This window comes from Epinephelus lanceolatus, chromosome 7, assembly GCF_041903045.1.
Source record: "Epinephelus lanceolatus isolate andai-2023 chromosome 7, ASM4190304v1, whole genome shotgun sequence".
Classification (NCBI taxonomy): domain Eukaryota; kingdom Metazoa; phylum Chordata; class Actinopteri; order Perciformes; family Serranidae; genus Epinephelus; species Epinephelus lanceolatus.
The window spans coordinates 10,355,950-10,373,563 of NC_135740.1; the positions used below are offsets into that span (position 1 = coordinate 10,355,950).

Sequence of the window (17,614 nt, forward strand, 5' to 3'; positions counted from 1 at the left end):
AAAGCAAGAAAAAATTTTGTGCCTGAAATGTCGAGCACGGAAGATTTGTGTGCCTGAAATCTGAAATCTTTTCCGGAGTGGGGGGCTTGGTGCTGCGGTCACAAAATGAAGAAATAGAAATGTATGTGTTGCAAAGGAACATGTTTATTATCAAAACGAACAAAAAGATTGTAGCTTTAGTAGTTACTTTTCAGATTAAACTTTTATAGCTTAATGAGTTTATAAATAAAGATTAAACTTTCAGTGGTTACCAGACTTTTTGACTTAAAGCTCCTACATCTCTTTTTTGCCTTGGTGCTATTCATTTTTAGAAGCTAAATCATTTAGGCTGTTTGCAAAATTGTATCGTGCTTGATGTGAATTAAACAGGCAGTTACGTCGAAATTACGCCTCTGGGCAAGCATATCATCATTGAAATGGATCATATAATGTTGCGGTGGTGACTTCAAAACTTCAGCATAGAGGACTTTTATTGCAACTTTCGTTTCTGTCTGGTTTCTGTTACCTTACCTTCAAAATTACTGCTGGCTTACCAGAGCCTCTCCTGCTCTTCTGAGCTCTGTGTCTCAATGTGACATGATGTGAAAGCATGCACAGGCGTCAGTGTTGATTGGCTATCACTTGTGCCGTGTAACCAATCAGAGGGGGCTGTAGGTGGGACATTGTTACAAAGCCCAGTGCAATGGGGACTGCAGGCAGGGAGCGAGACGGCTGTATCAAAGCCAAAGGAGCGAGTTTTAAAATACATTTATTTGATCGGTTATCGATGAAAAAACGTCCGATGCCGATTACGGTAAACAGTAGGTTGTGTTTACTCGCACACTGTGCACCTAAATCATTTTCCCAGTTCGTACATATATTTTTAGGGGCCAATGAGAGTGAAATGCTCGCACTGCAGAGCACTTCTGCCCGTGCCGAACAGAAACTTCGCCACACCGGAAATCCGGCGCTGTGCCGGAGAACTTTAACCCCTGCATTTCCCTTGGTGAAAACAAACCTTTGATATACTTTTATTTCACAGATGAGAACCAAGACAATAAAGACCACACAAAATAGCATTGGTAGTCTTGTGTGTGATTTATCCTGGCTTCATGTACAAATGAAAAATCTGCTAGGCTAATTTATTCCATGGGAAATGTCATAGGCTTATGCTAATAATGTTAGCATGTTGTATATTTGGGGGAAACCTGTCTAGCAAAAGAAAATTGTTTTGCTTATGAACTTTGTAAGTTCTATTAAGGAGACACATTTTGTAATGTTACCTTTGTTATGTTACCTTTGTTAAACAAAAAATGTTGCTGTTGTTTCCAGCTTCATACGGAAAAAGTCAGCTAGCCGATAGGCTAATTTAGACAATGCAATGTCTCATAGCAATAACATTGTCATGTTCTCTAAGTGAGGAAAATGTATCTAGCAAAAGACAGTTGTTTTTATTGAACCTCATGAGTTATATAGAGTATTGATGTATGTTTTATGGGTGTTTTCTGTGTGTTAATTAAATTAATCAAACTTTACTGCACTCAACACAACTGCATAGAAACCCAACCTACAACTAGTGTTTTGGCGGTGTAACTGCAGAGCCACACAGACACACTTCCACTCAAGTACAAATCCTCACAACAGAGTAGACCACTTGTGTAGACTACAACGTAGGCTGTGTGTAGAGCCTACATACAGCGATAACCCAGCCTTTATGCTTCAGGAATGGGTGGAGGGAGTGTCAATTCATTACTTTTTATGGAAAATAAGCAGGAAAAGAATCTGTTGTTTTAAAAAAAAATCTAGTTACTGTGGTTAACTAACAGATATGTAATTGACTTGTTTTTTCAGTGTAGAATACAAATGTGTTTGTGTTTATACACCTATGTTTGTTCTCCAACAGTCATGTTGGTGTCAGTGTGTACTATAGGTGTATGGGCTTTCAAGGTTTTGTGTGTGTGTGTGTGTGTGTGAGTGAGTGTGTGTGTGAGAGAGAGAGAGAGAGAGAGAGAGAGAGAGAGAGAGAGAGAGAGAGAGAAAGAGAGAAAGAAAGAAAGAAAGAAAGAAAGAAAGAAAGAGAGAGAGAGAGAGAGAGAGAGAGTGCATGAAGAATAGAAGCCTTCAGTGTACCAAGTCAAAGCGGTGTCAGCCTTTATCAATATTTGACTGCAGAACCAGAGAATGGATGAATCTTTAATATGACCTTGGAGCACAACAAAGACATGGAGACATGGGGGACAAGAGAGAAAGAGGGGGATGTGGTGGGTGACAGAATGGGAGTGAGAGGGACAAAGTGGAGATGTGGAGAGAGGAAAACGAGTGGAGAAGCTCAACTTCTTGTTTTGATTGTCATCTTGACAGGGACAACTCAGTGAGCTCAAACAGTAACTGCTCTAAACTGGATGTTGTAGACCTGATAAACTCTAAATATTATGCAGGACTGCAGAACATGACTAAAAGACACATAGAGGTTAACACTACGGGAACATCTTTATATCTTTTTACTTTACCTCCATTTCCCCTCTTTCAGATACACAGTCACCCTCATTGTCAGTATTTCCTGGTACCTACAGACTAAGCACCTCCTTCTAAAGCCGATTAAACAAAGAGAGAGAAAGTGGAAAAAGAGAGACGGAGAGGATGGAAGGACACTGCAGAAACAGAAGAGACAAAGTGCGAGAGTGGGAATAGAAGTAGAGGAGAGGAGAAAAAGGGACACATACAGTAAAATGAAGGCTAGAGATGAAGAAGTATTTGTCAGAGTACATTTAGCAGTGAGTGAAACAGAGAAGAAGTGTGGGGTTTGAACTGAGTGACAATGGCTGAATATTTATGGAGGAGGTTGCAGAATGCAGAGTATTTTTTTCTTTGACATGGTAGATAAATCCAAAACCTGCTTGATTGACTTCTTATTCCCTTAAACTTAGTAACGAGAGAGTTTATTTTATCATATTGTTCAACGTCTTGTTAAAATCACTATTTACTAGTGCACTATAATCAGGCTCTTCTCATTCAGTCTTTGTACATCTGTCATATGACATGAACAAAGGAGGACAACAGGTCACACGGTATGAAGACCAAGCAAACACAGGACCCAGGACACAGGGTTCGTGTCCTGTTTGAAACCAGAAGTCAATGAGGAGTTATTTTAAGTTACATACGTATGTAACATCATGTCGTCATGCCATATGTAGTTCACAATGTGACAACACCCAACCATGATTCTTTTCCAAAAGTTAACCTAACCTCAAGGGGCGCAAATATATAAGATATCATAGGAACCATGAGCAAAACTTTTCGTAAGATACTACAACCCAAGCCAAAATAAATGTTAACACTTTACGAGTCAACAACGCTGTTGTTATTGTGTGGTTAAGTTTAGGCACAAAAAACACTTGGGTATGTTAGTAAAAGATCATGTTTTGGCTTGAAATACCATGATTTGGTGGCACAATCCTGCCTGGAAATGCAGCCAAGTCTTGGGGAAAAAACACTGCTGGCACTATCGCCGGGAGAAAGAAAGGGCAAGTCGCTAAAAAGCAACCATGTTCGGTGGCTAAAAGGCCACTGAAAAAGTAGCAATGACTGACTAAAAAAATACAGTTTTGTTGCTTGTTGGTCTCGAACAGTGGTCTGCAGCTTAGCAGGTTTCTCACCTAGATGTCACACCATCCACCATTCCTTCCACCTCATGATGACAAAATCTGCTCGGATAAGAAGAAACATTGATTTGGCATGTATGAAAAGTACAAATGTAATGTTTCCGTGGTTTGCGGAAACGTACAATGCCAATATTTTCTTGTGGTGACTGGGCCGGATATTATACGAAACCATTGTATAAGGATACTGTATGTTGATATAATTGCCCCCTGCCATTTGAATTCTGAATTTCAAGTTAGTACTTGTAGTCACTATGTAGTACCCACAAAAATTCTCACGGAATGAAAACATAGTAGGTTGTCCAATGCATGTGCACAACTTTCTACTAACAATCCCAAAATGCACTGTGTCCTATTTTGTAGACGCAAGCATTACTGTTGTGCAACATTCAATAAACTGCCCACTGTTGAGTAAATGACTGCGCGTGTGATATGTAAAGAATAGTCGTTTTACACAGCTCAACACTTCAGCACACAGACATGAGAAGAATCAATCACCTAACTCTGAGCAAGAAAGTAAATACAAACTATTCCTTTAGGAGCATCCCCAGCACAGAACACTGTGAACATTACTACAGAGGTCATAGGGCTCTATTTTTTATGAATCAATGGTTCCTGTTGCTACAGTAGGGCATGCTGATGACTTTTGGTAAGCTCCTAAGTGCTTGGTGTAACAGTGGTGCAGCTGAAAACTAGTTGGGATTAGGAAAAATACATTATCAGTGGTTGTAGAGCCAATCCAATCCGCTCTCTGTTCTTCCCGCCCTCCACTGTTCCACAGCACCATGCCACAGGGCATACAGACAGACAGAGGAGTCTGGAGAGGCTCTGCCACAAAAGCTCCTCCTGAGAGAAAACTGATGTCCTTGCTCAGGAGGAGCAGAGATGCTACAAGTGAAAACAGCACCTTCAGTTCTGGTAGCTTGGGAGGAGATAACACATTTGGTTATCGTGTAGTTCTGGCCTCAGAAGATCCACTGCCCAGTGTGAAGAATGGTACAGTGATATAAAAAGTATCAGTGAAATGATGAAATGCATCATCAAAAATAAATCTACATTGTTTATGAATTAATATTGCCTTATTTTCAGGAAACAAGTCTAAATTCAACAGTGTTGGATTAAAATATAGCTTATTATGCACACAGGCGTAGGGCTGCCAGAGCACACTGGAAGGATGCTCAGACACATTTTGCCAAAGTGTGGAAATAGAATATTTGCAGCTCACATAATACAACTGAAATTCATATACATTTTTTAAGTGCTTGACAATTCAGTCGTCAGCAGAGCCTTTGTCATGCAAGAGAGACATAAAAACAAGTGAAATGTTCAAAGCTGTCATGTTGACATTTATCGTGTGTTGACTCATATATAACGTTAACTTGTGCACTGAGTAACATGCAAGCAAAAAAAAAAAAAGCTGCCATCACCTACCTTTGAGCAGCATGGGGAATTCAATTATTTTTTCTTAGTATAGTGGTCAGTTATAGCTGACTCATTATGTAAACTTGCCACTGTAGGAACAGTGGTTACATAACCTTCAAAACAAGCCACAGCTTAACTGTGTGTGTGCATCATAGAAGCAATCCAATAACATACCAGTAAGTAGCTGGTTTCTGACAATATTGCTATAGTTGAAGCAACGTATATGTAATAGTTCAACTAGAGCAAGCTGAAGCTCTCTCTCACACAAACACACACGCACACACACAAGCCTCACAAACACCCAGTTATCTTTGGTTTAAGAGGGGCAACAAAAGGGCAACAGTGAGACAGACAGTGTACTGTAATTGGTGTGTGAGCAGAAAACACTCAAACAAACATACAGAAACACACAGGTGCAGAGTTGAAGAGGTGGATGTCTTTTTATTACAAAGCCACTCATGTTAATTAGTGGTGCTGGGGAGAGACATTAGCTAGGACTACTGCAAACATACAACACATTTTTTAAGCTACATGTCATGACACACACACACACAGACACACAGTGAAATTATGTCATTCACTGCTCTGTTATGTCATATGCCTGCTGTATCCTGTTGTTTCCAAACGACTCCTCGCTGACCACAATTGTTCCTCTCACAGTCACCTCCACGAGAACAGGACGTAAAAGCTGCGGTATCAAGTCCAACTTTTTCCAGTATCAAATACTCACACTCTTCTGAAAGGTGGCCCATTTGTGCCACTTTTCAACCTCCATTAAAAACTCATATTTTGAGGTATCGGTTCAGGCACCGTTTAAGCACCGGTACCATTTTAAAAGTATAGGTTCGGCACCGGTATCGGAAAAAACCCAAACGATACCTAACCCTACATATATGTCAGCTTTGGGCACAACTCAACTGATTAATTCCAGAATATTTGGGCTACATGCAGGGTGGCGGTGTCGCTCAACTTCTGCACTTTATGAGTTAGGTTAAAATAACAGTTTAGCTAGCAAGCTAGCTAACAACTACCCACAAAACATATGACTTATATGGATGCACTACAAGATACCCAATTTCCAGGATAAATGTTGGCATTATACTTTTTTACAAACCATGAATCTGTTATATTTGTACATTATTATGTAGCAAATATGTTCAAACTTTACGTTTCAACAACACTGTGGTTAACATGTGCTTAGGTGTAGGCACAAAACCACTTGGCTTTCCTTAGGAAAAGATCATGCTTTGGTTTAAAACACAGAGCTTTGGTGGCACAATCCCTGCAGCTGATGCAGCATTGTCTGGGTTTAAAAAAAAAAAAAAAAGTTTTTCGTGGTACTGTCCTGGCAGAAACCACAGCAACAGGTCGCTAGAAAACACCCATGTTTTGTGGGTAAAAGGCTGTTGTAAACACAGCGATGACTCGCTAAGAAACAACCAGGTTTATTGTTTGTTGGTCTCAAACAGTGGTCTGCAGCTTGGCCAGGTCTTGCCTAGGTGTCACGCCATCCACTGTCCCCTCCACCTCCAGATGACAAAGTCAAGCTCACACACCATGTCACTTTAGAAACACTGGAATGATAGGCATGAAACATACCAACATAACATATCTGTCGTTTGCAGAGACAAACAATCCCGCCATTTTCTTCTGGTGACTGGGCTGCTACAAGTGAGACACAAGTGATGCTTTAACTACTGTCACTGCCTCACTTATACAGCTCACTCAATAATTGCACTGATCAGATATCAGGTAAACACTTCAACACCACGCCCTGGCTTCTGAATGATCAGAAGTTAAGTATTGAAATCACTTAAGCATTTTTTCCTGTTGCTTTTCATGTGACAGAGAAAAATGGCTAATATCATTTTAATTTCAGTGTAACTTCAGCAGCAGCTGTCACAGGGGACAGACCCTACAGAGAATACATCCAAAGACTCACTTAGTTACACATGGGAAGAATAAAGATTATTATGTTGTTAACATCTGGCTAAAATGAGTCTCAAACCACATGTGACACGTAAGGAAAAAGTTAGGGAGAATATGCCAATGTCAAAGAAAAAGCCACCATGTTCTATATATCCAGACGGCACCTGGCCTTCATGCCAGATCACAGTGACTATGATGGTCTAACTGTCCATTTTTGCTGCTCATTAGTCTTTTGGAGTGAGCAGACAGTCAGGCTGTTATGTGATTTCTTTTCTTTTAATCACAATAAAAAAAATGTGTGCAGCTGTGCCATAGTGTGCAAACACACTGACGTCTAGACTTTTCAAAAGTCAAAAAGACTAATGAGCCAGTGCTTTTGACTGTGACACTGTCAACACTTCCGCTAATTGAAAAATGTATATGTTAAGATCTCTAGAAACACCAAACTGACACTGACTCGCAAATAAAATTGAAAAAAATAAATCTACTTATCGGTTGCAGCTCTGTCATGAAGTTACATCACTTACCTGCACCATTCGGCATCCCCGGCAAAACAAAAGTGTCTCTCTCTCTGTCTCTCTCTCAGCCGCTGTAGTACAATAAGAGCTTATAAATGTTGAATCTCTCTCATCCTCTGCTCTATTTCCCTTGTTCTTGTTGGGAATAGAATGATTTTATGTGTTTTACTATAAGTTGTGTTTCACTATATAAGTTTTAGATGTGTGAACAATGAGAATACTGAGATGATTTCAGCTGATCTGAATGTGTTTGCTTTGCAGAAGTGGAGAAGTACAGGAGAGGAAGAGACATGAAGTCTGAGGAGCACATACCGCAATGCTTAGATAATTAGTTTCATATATGGTAAAAAGAACAGAAAGTGATGTACAGATAGTAAGGTACAGCACGTGTAGGGAGTTGTGTTGTTCTCTTGTCTTTCAAAACAGGAACCACGCCCCCACCGCCAGCGGGAAGGAGTCAGATTAACAGGAGGCAGGGGCGTGGTGTGGTGAAGGAGGAAGTGGAACTGCCAATGAGAAGAGGACAACGCCTTGCGTGCACAATGACACTCTGTTACGCTCAAATATACTGGGTCAGGGGAAGGACAGGAGGTCAGACTTTGTGAACTGACACACCTTTGTTGTTTGTCAGGGACGTGAAGTTGAGACCCAGAGCTCTGTAATTTTATTCCTTTACTGCTTAATAAACTACATTAACTGAGACCGAATATCTTCTCCTATTGCTTCATTAAAGAACACGCAGGACTGAGCTCACACATAGCACATTGGAGAGTAGGATGAGACTCTTAGTCCAACATTCTCTGTCATTGTCTGCATTCCCCACAATGGTGAATAAGTAATTTGACTTTTTGCCCTCAGCACTTTGAGCAACACCAAGAACAATGGCAAAGAAAATTTACATCGCTTCTCAAACCACTCCAAGTCTGGATCTCCCTTACATGATGCTATTTTGTGTTTTTGCACTGTCTCCTATATTATTGACTTAAAAAAAAACCTTAGCTTAGGATTAATCTAAATGTACATTTCTTTCTGACAAAGTCATTTGCAAGAGACGTCACTGTTTTATAGAGCCATGCTCATTGTGCAGCAAAGTCCATCACAGCCAAGCATAAAAACCAAGTGCGTCAACATTTTACTGTGAAAACTGTCTGCATAGAGAACAGAGGTTAAGAACATGCTCAACTTCAGATGCTTTCTAATGTACAGTTAGATGTAATGTGCAGATAGAGAGAGGGACTGGCATGGTGTGTGTGCACATGAGTGTGTGTCAGTAGAAAAGACAGCTCTGTATGTGTTTTACCCCACTCAAAGACAGTCAGCACACACAGATACACAATTTTGCTACAATGCAAATATGTCTCATGCCATACAAAAGCACGACACACACTTGCACAAACACACACTCTTATCTTTGCTCGGCTTTGCATGCTAGGAGTTAACTCGTGATTAGATCGCAGTGAGATCTAATCGTTCTTTGATCTCAGGTTTTAGCTGCGTCAGAACACACACTTGCACACGCAGAGACACACATATTCTTATGTATACATACAAGGGCATTCACTGGCATTCAATCATCCTGACACACACATACAGTATGACACCCACACAGCAAACCATCTGTATCAGCACATCATGTAGAGGTCTTTAAAGGCTATTTAACGCAACACATGGGCTATTTCAGGTGGTAAATATTCATGTAAGATAATGCCTTTTGACAGTCATTTGCCATTTGTAATCACAATATAGAGAGAACCTGTAACCATGGTTACAACAATAGTTTGACAGGGCAAACTCTTGTGCTTTAGAAACGTTACATAAACTGCGTCCTGCTCAAGTCGGGTTCAGACATAAACAGAATGCATGTCAGGTTCAGGTCGAGCTTAGTTAATACTCTCTCGGGCTTGGGTTGGGTTCACACAGAAATGTGTGTCCCGAGCCACACTCTAATGGAAATACATGTAATTACTGAATAAAAAGGAAGGCAGTATAGTATACAGAGGACCATTCTCTTGCTTTTTGTTTGATTTGTTTGTCTCTCCCGTCCTCTCTTGCTGTATCAGCCCAGCAGGCATCGAGATAAGAGTCTGCGTTATCTCTCTGCTCGCCATCTCAGCTCATCTATTGGTTTTGTCTGGAGCGCTGAAGCCGTTAAGATCTGGCCTTGACTAAGACGACTAGGAGAGATGGAGAGAAGGATGGAGACATGATGAAGCAAGGAAGACATATTCACAGAGATTAAGTTCTCCATAATTATCAGCGTCACAATTAACACACTGATATAATGTGTGTTTGTATGTGTATGTAAGAGTAAATGTGGTGTTGCTCGCGTGTGTGTGTGTGTGTGTGTGTGTGTGTGTGTGTGTGTGTGTGTGTGTGTGAGGGCTGTCAACGAATATTCTAAATTCAAATTTAAATTTGAAAAAAAAAAAATGGACCTTTAAATGTGAAAATTGATATTCGATTGTGGAGGAAAAAAAACACCACCTGGTCCACAAGCGGTTCTGCTCCCAGCTGTTGTCTCCGTCACCCGGCTTGACACATTCGCTCGCGGCTTGCGCAGAAAATAGACCAGACGCCGAAACGATTGCTGCAGGGCGCGAGCCGGTCATGGTTCGGCGCTTCGAGGCTATTCGCAGCGCTTCCGCGGGCCACAGGTCAGAGAGGGGGGGCGAGCAAGAGGTCCGCGGTCGTTTATAACGAAATGTTATAGATAATTGTTTTATGCGTTTTAATGTGTAGGTATGTAAATGTTTTCAAAGACGTTTATGTTGAAATAAAAATACCTACAAGTAGTTATGTTTTCTTGTATTAATACATATACAAGTATGTTTCCTTGTATTAGTTTGCCCTCTTGTGGACATAATGCGAAAAAAAAAAATCTGAATGGTTCGAACCTATGAGTTATTTTCAGAAGGAATATTCAAAAGTCATTTTTGAGCAATTTTGACAGCCCTAGTGTGTGTGTGCGTGTGTGTGTGTGTGTGTGTGTGTGTGTGTGTGTGTGTGTGTGTGTGTTCACAAATGTGCCTGTTTAACTTCCAGCCATTATTTTCAGCATTGCGTCTGTAGCAACTGTTGAGCTCATTAGCACTTTCAGTGAAATGGGCTAATCTAAGAAACGCTTGTGCCTTTCTGTAGCTGTAGTTACTTCAACACCATTAGGTTCACTGTGATTTCTCCTCCACAATGCCATGTGTCTACAGTCTAGAAGAGAAGAGAATGATACCTTATGTGAATAGATGCTTTTGAAAATACAAATGAACATGAAAAAAAATACACTTTTTTCTTGCAGATGGATAGAAAAGAATAACTTGAATAAATGAGTGGAGGTAAATAATGAATACAGATGCCTTCTTTCAAGGCACAGTTACCAGCTCACAAGCCATATGAAAAGCAACAGGAGATTTTAAAAGAGTCATGTTACTGAAGGCAATGCTCTCCACCACCATCATCAAAACACCAAATGACTAAATATCTTTTGAAGAATCATGTTCATCACCCTGGTAGAGTTCACAGTCTTTAAGAATAAATGAGGAGGAGCACCGAAGCTGTTCTCAGGCTCACCAACACCTCTCTGTCATCCCCGTGTATATACATGCATACAAATAAAGCAGCTCGGCTGAGCATGTTGTAGTTCATACCAAATAATTCCAGCAAGAAAACAGGCACAGATCCCTTTAGATTCAAAGGTTTTGTTTGTCACATACACGTTTATCATGTGCAGCGGCATACTGTTGAGGCTGTGTTAAAATGACAATTATTAAAATAAAATTAAAAAATATGGACTAGAAAAACAAACACAAAAGATAAATATTCAAAGATAAAAATAAATTTCAAATATGTGTAATATAACTTGGGGAACACTTCATAATATCCATCATTAATAATATTAAATTGATAGTTATTTTAACTTTAGTAAATTACCAAGCAGTGAAATGATAGTGATTAATGTTTATTAATTATAAGTAATGCTGTAATCAATGTTTTTTAACAGTTTCTTGTTGCTCGCAATGTTATATTTTATATACTTTAAAATGTATATATTAATGATTAAGGCATAATTTGCAAATCTCATTTTACAAACCATCATTAAATCATTAAACAAAAACTTAATAGTACATTTAATGTTATAAAGTGTGCAACAGTAAATTGTCAAAATGTCATAAATCATAACACCACTAATACATAGTGAACATCATCAAATGTCATTTCATAATTTGTTGATAGTAATCATTTACTACAGTTAACTTAACTATCACTTTACTTTTTATAAGAGGTACATGTTACATTTGTAAAGCAAACTGTAAACTAAATAGTAGTTTATTGTAGTTGAATAAAATGGTAAAATAGTCTTGGATATATTTCATATATTGAGTGTATTTAACTCAGGCTGGACATTCATTGGACATAACCTTAAAACACATACAGCCTTTTACACTTTAATCAGGGTTTAAATAGGCTTCACAAAACCAACCCTGCATCACAAATAGCCCTCATCCCAAAACAGTCCTGCACAGTTATTACTGGGCCCTGGATTAATAGAAAAGTCATTATCTTAACAAAGATAATCATCTGTGCAAATTAGATATTGGTAATATATGCACACGATCTTTCCTCATTTGGTATGACTGCAACATAAGATAAATGCGACCAGCTTTAAGTACCTTTTTGCTAAGTGCTACCGTCTGATTGCATGTGGCCTCTAATTGGAATTCAGTGTCACTACCTCCTAATACACAACTTTAGATGTTCAACTTTTCAAATTGAACTGGAAACAGAACTTCTGCCATAAGACTGACAGAATTTCACACAGTAGCCTTTTTGATAAATAACAGACTGAACTGTGTGATCAGATATAGACGTAACTGAGAAGTTGGAACAAAAATGCTGAAATATTTCAAACAAATGATGTATTGAATCTACACTGCAGCAGCAACATGAATTACTATGATGGAATAATCAGCACACTGGGAGTGTGAATGAGGCTTGAGAGGAAAAGAGGAAAAAAATGAATAAATTCTTCATGTAATTATTCGACTAGTTACTCTGATCTAGCTCACCAATTGCAATACATCACCAGCATATATTGCATCTTGCACGCGGCTGAGTAGGTTTTATTCTGTAGCTTGTTTACTACAAGTTATAATATGCATTCTTCATGATGCATCCTCCATTTGGAAGATGAACGGTTGCCAACATGTCTGCAAGTCTGTCTCTCAGATGACAGAAAGATGTCCATTCAATGCTCATGAATTTGTGTATTTGTGTGTATCAGGGTGTTTAAGTGTGAGATGCCAGTGTGATGAAACTCTTGTGAGTAAACTTCAACCCTGCTTAAGTGTCCTTGAGCGAGGCACTGAACCTGACCGGCTTCAGGGTTGATAATAGGTACCAGCCCAGTCGCCAGAAGAAAATGTTTGCTTTGTATGTTTCTGCAAACCACAGATACGTTACGTGTGCACTTTTCATACCTATTACATCAACGTTTCTAGAGTGACATAAAATATGTGCAGACTTTTTTGTCAGGAGGTGAAGGGAATGGTAGATGGTATGTCACCTAGGTGAGACGCCTGCCCTATTGTTCAAAACCCACAAACAAAAACATTGGTTGTCTTTGGCGACCCTTAGCAGCATTTCCACTAGTGTTTGTGGCACCAAACCTGGGTGTTTCTGGCAACACATCACAGCATTTACCAGGGGTGTTTGAGCCACAGCATCTCAGCAGCACATCTCACTTAGTCTTACACACTGTATATTTAAGTAAAGTTAGTCTAACTGAACAGCTGTGTCTACTCAGCTGACCTCTAAAGTAAGGAGTTTCTTACAGGGATCAGATATATCATCATTTTCTCATTGTATTTTTTTCTATAGCTCAAACTTGTTTATTATATTTGTGCTGATCTGCTTAAACATCACTTAACTCTCACCCTCCTCACTTTCCACCACCCTTGTCTCTGCTGTGTCTCATCACAATTTGTCCACTTTTTTCTGCAGCGGATGCTGCATCAAAGCACAGCAGGGAGACTGACAAAAGGAAATGGTAGTTCCTATCCATATGGTGTCCAGTTAAACACACACACACACACACACACACACACACAATCACATAAGCAGCAAGGGACAGAAAAGATCTAACAGCCTATCTTTGGCTGACTGTAGCGGTCGCCCACATAAATGTCCGCTTGGCTCTGCTCTGATCACATAATTGCTCTGTGCACACCTCTCCCACACACACATACACAGAAGGAGAGCGCACATCCACAGAGCATACACTAAAGCGCACTTAGGGAGTTCACACACACACACACACATACACTTAAAACCTGGATATATGCAGCACCCACACACACAGTCACTGTTCAATATGGCATGAAGCGGACCGCTTACACATGCAGGTATGCCTGCGAGCGAACGTGCACACATGCACAGCAAACAACAAATCCCACCAGCTCGCCCACATGGTCAGTATGTTGAGTGTGAGAGAGACACAGACATGCAGAAAGAAAAAGGTGAGAGCAGAGAATATTAAAAGATGAGACTGAGAAAGTACAGTGAACACTCTGAAAGCCATCCTGAGTAAGCTTTACAAAAGTCCAATTTAGTCTGACATAATAACACATTTAATAAAATTTTGTTGCGTTACATATACTCATCGCCTTTTGTCTGATTAAAAATTCATCACTTTTCTGGTCCATATCATCGTTGTTTGAAAGTTTAGTCACATAATTCTTATGGGATGAATCAATAATCCCCTGCCTGCTGCAGGGCTGTTGTTCTGTAGATGACCCCGGTGTTTGACCTCATTTTAGCAGACAAATTTCCCCACGAGACTAAATTACGTAACATGTCTTACTACTGCCAGTACATGAAATGATCATTAATGGGTTGTGATGTGTTTCTTTTGCCCAATCAAATTTCAAAAATTTCTCTATGAAGTTAAATATTGATGACAAAATAAGTGACTATCAAGTAATTAACCTTTCAGAAATCCGATGAGAGCCTGTGTTAAACAGAAGGGCCTGTACTAGGAAGACAGCCAATAGCAAGCAGTTTACAGCCAATGAAATTCCCTACACAACAATGTGCAGCTTAAACAGTTTTTTTTCCCCAACATAAACCGCTATAAATATAAATAAATAATTAAAAAATGGCTCTTATATTGTCTTAAAGGAAATGTCTTAATATTGTCTTTCTTATAAATTTAGATTTTCTAAAAGTAATTTTACGTAAAATAAGGTCTTAAATGGACATTTCTGTCTTTGTTAATTTGTTTTTCATTCTTCATCATACATTAAGTTCTTAGTTTTAACCTATTTTCTTAGCACCTTGACAAACTCTTTGAAAAATGTGAAATATTCATTTTCTGCGATACTGTTATCCACTTTGAATATGGACTACATAAATCTTCAAGCTATTGTCCCATTGTGTTTTTCAGCTAATAAGTGCCAGCTATGAAGGCATCTATTTTCAGAAAATTATTCAGGCGGAGATTTGAAGAAAAAAAATATATATATATATATTTTAGTGTGTTCAGTAGCACTTACAGGGATTCAGACTGTTGGGGGAAAAACTGAGTGTTACCTTTCCACAGAAAAATGTATGTGCATGTGCTTTAAAACCTCTTGCACTCCACCCCCATTTTGTAGCGAAAACGCCTGAAATGACATACCCAAATTAAATGACTGTAGCCTCTGAACCGCTCTGACTACATGCATGCATGAGATCTTGCCAGAAAGAAAACTCCCTGAAGTTTCTTGTGAAAGTGTCAGAAACACTCTAGGTGATACAGAGACAGAGTAATGGGTCTCTGAAGTCAGTAAAAAGTTGAAGATTTTGCCTAAAATAAAATAAAAAATGATTTTCACGATTAATAACTGTTTGTGGCTTCATCTGAGCAGGTAAATTACACTGTGGGGCTGTAGGCACACTATCAATGAACATTTGTTTCAAATTTGAAGAGAACTGCTCAAAGTATGACCATTCTACAGTGTTTTTTCCATGAAAAGATCCAGACGGAGCTCCAAATGACAAGAGCGCTCACTCCGCTTCTAAACAGTACTATCAGTGATCAAACAACACTCAGCCAGCTTCAGACATTGTACCTTATTGAAATCAGGTGTGATTATGATAGCTGATGTTGTTTATGACACAGAAACACCATAAAGTATCACCAAATAAAGCCATATGAAACGTGAAAGTTGTGATCTCACTTTCTACACGGTATCTCTCGGCCAAAAATAGTGGTAGGAGTGAGACTCTTACCTTTAATAAAAGATCTAAGTCTCCACTCGCAGCTCCGCATGAGATCGCGAGTAATCCTTTAACTTTTCCCGTCGAAAAACAGCATGACATGACTTGTCACCACTCATCGCAATTTTGGACTTTGTGTGTTTAGGCTGCTCTGGTGCAAAATCCATAAGAAATAAAAGAAAAATGATGTCATTTTTGAAAAGCTGAGAGCTTCCTGAATCCGGCAATACCAAACATCACATGGTTTGATGACGCAGTGCGCCTGTGAGATACCATTTAACAGAGGAGGGAGGGAGCGTGGACGCCGGCGTCCGAGCGGAGTTAGAGAGGTTAAAGGGTTCAAGAACAACTTTCAATGTACTTTGGGTATGCCTTGGGTAGGCCTTTTGGGCAATTTTAACAGGCAAGAAGTTAAAGTAAACTATGGTATTTATTGATTACAAGTTTGACATCTTAGAAAATATGCCTTTTAACTTCTTGCTGATAGTTAGATAAGAAGATTGATAACACTTTCATGTTGGTACTGTAGATCTGAAGAGGAGCCAGCAGCTAGTTATCTTTGCTTAGCATGAAGAGTGGAAACAGGGAAATCCTCCGAGCACCTCCTAAGTCTAACATTATAACCTGCTTGTCTAATCTATATAAAAACCAAAGTGTAAAAACAACACTTTTGACTTGGGTTATGTGCAGGACTATTTCTTGGCCAGGAACGGTAACTGTTTGGACTCTTAACTTGTCCAGCTAAAAAAAGGTTGATTGTTGTCACTTTTGCATGGATGCATAAAATTGTTTTCCCCCATTTCCAGTCTTTATGCTCAGCTAACAGATCCGGCTGCTGGCTGTAGCTTCATATCTGCTGTACAGAATTGAGAGTGACATCAATCTTCTCTTCTAACTCTCACTCTCAAATAAGCGTATTTCCCAAAATCCTGAACTGTTGCTCCAGGAGTTTAATGACTCGGAACTGTGTGAGATATTATTGACAGTATCCAAGAACACACTGACTGTAATCAGATTCTGAATCACATGTTGCTCAATCCAAAGTGGTGCATGGGAGTGTGTTTTGTCAACTGAGCCCCGCCCACCTAAAATCAGTAAGAAGACCACAGAGGAAAACATCAATATGCAAATCTCTAATCTAAAATGACCAAAACTGTTGTAACTGTGTGTTCATGTAGGATCCCATCTCTAGTCTCAAGAAGCTGACTGAAAAAATGAGCTTTCAGGACCTGTAATGCCCAACTGGAACTTAGTTATTTTCACAGTAGCTCTTTGAAGCCCTGTGATGTAATTCTTAAGATGCTGTGTGTGTAATTACAAAAGGATCTCTACAGGATTGTTATGATTGCCCTCAAATTCCCTCGATTAAACCACCAGGACCCACACTCTCACTTACAAGCCAGCAAAATAGTGAGACAGGATTACATTACAGGGGAATCAATTCTAACTGGATTGTTATAATTAGATGACCTGAGTTTGCTAAAATGTCAGTAAGTAATTTTCTGTGTTTTTTTTATCACTTTCAGGACCTGGGAGGGGAGCATGGTAATAAAATTATAAATGCTGTTGGTAATATTTGTAATTACAGAACCTCCACTTGTAAAACTGCAGAACAAATATTCTGTCTAACATGAATCATGCTGAGCAAGCATAAAGGCAGCATGAAACGAACACACAATACTCTTATATGTTAAAGCCTGCATGTATAGCTGACCTCTATGTCACGCATTTACTATACAGTATCATACAAAGCATTATTGAGACACCGTGCCAACTTCAATAGCCAAAGTCAAAGTCTTTCTGTCAAGCTGATTAGTGAAACACAACAAATCGAACTGGAATAAAGACCATCAGCAC

The 17,614-nt window shown here is 39.3% G+C and overlaps 1 protein-coding gene across 3 annotated transcripts in view; it reads right to left on the reverse strand.

Moving 5' to 3' along the window:
- The window catches only part of il1rapl2 (interleukin 1 receptor accessory protein-like 2), a 633,588-nt gene that overhangs the window by 500,495 nt on the left and 115,479 nt on the right, over positions 1 to 17,614 (reverse strand). The window lies entirely within an intron of this gene.